The following is a 1400-nucleotide window of genomic DNA, read 5'->3' on the forward strand; positions in this document are numbered from 1 at the left end:
TCTAAACACAATTATAAAATAAATCAGTTCTCACTGCAAATATTATCTAAGTTTAAAACCAGAAAATCCAAATCTCTTTGCAAAATTCAAGTTAAAAACCAGCAATAAAATCAGGTTTAGATAAGTTCACAAAATTACTTTCTGCAAAGAGATTTGATTTAGTAATTTTTTGAACTTATCTAAACCTGATTTTTTTGCTGGTTTTTAACTTGAATTTTGCAAAGATATTTGGATTTTCTGGTTTTAAACTTAGATAATATTTGCAGTGAGAACTGATTTATTTTATAATTGTGTTTAGAGTTCAAGAATGGTGCTTAATTGTTGAATCCTGCTAGTTTAACTAATTGATCTGATTTTCCATGATTTCCTGAGAATTTTCCTAGGCCTAGCGTTTATTCCTTCTGAATTTTACAACTCTTTTATTTTCTGTTTTGCATTGCTATTTAAATTACAATTTCTGTTTAACATAATTAAAAGATTATTAAATCTATTGTGTGAATCTAGAGTTCTTGTGGATTCGATCCCTAAGTACTACAATTGATCTCTTAATTTGAGAGAGTAGCTCAGGGTTAAATGGTAGCATATCAGATTTAATTGTTGGTTTAATTATTAGGATTTGCAAAGAGATTTTGATTTCTGGTTTTTAAACTTGGATAATATTTGCATTGAGAACTGATTTATTTTACAATTGTGTTTAGAGTNCAATCTTGAAGATTGGAGTGGAGATCATCTAATCAGTACTAGAGACCATGATGAGGTTCTGATCCATGACAAGACGCTGGTAGATGATGTTTTTGTAATCGAAACACGGATTGCTGAGGAAAGTTGCAGAATCGTTGAAGAAACACGAGTTGCAGACATAGCATCGATCAATGCAGCTGTTGCATCGATCGACACACCTTCCAGAATCGGCTCGGACTTGTCCAAAACTGAAGATTCTCGAGTTGGATCCTTAGCTGCAAGTCCTAGACCAGTTGTAAATCTGAAATCTCATCATTCCACAGCCAAGAACCCACATGTAAGGCCAAGGTATGCATCTCCTTCTCCCAAACCTTCTCCTACCATCAATAAGAATTTCAAAGGTATAAAAACTGTTGTGCAGTTAACCAAGCCGCGAGATTATCGTAGAGCGCTTGTTTCTTCTGTTGATGATTTTGCAGGACATAAAAGAAAGCCACCCATACCTCAGTCCTGCCCTGGTCCTGTTCCTCACATCCTTGGCAAACCTCATGTAGTTACAGCTTATACACCACCTTGGATGAAGAGGACATTCTCTCGGAAGCATTCACTGCCATGTTCCAATCCACCGGATGCCTGAGATCCAACACAGTCAAGCTAATGACTGAAAACAAGCGCTTAGTGGGAGGCAACCCACTGGTAGGTTTTTCTTTTTCCTTGTT

Source organism: Camelina sativa, unplaced genomic scaffold, assembly GCF_000633955.1.
Source record: "Camelina sativa cultivar DH55 unplaced genomic scaffold, Cs unpScaffold00470, whole genome shotgun sequence".
NCBI lineage: Eukaryota > Viridiplantae > Streptophyta > Magnoliopsida > Brassicales > Brassicaceae > Camelina > Camelina sativa.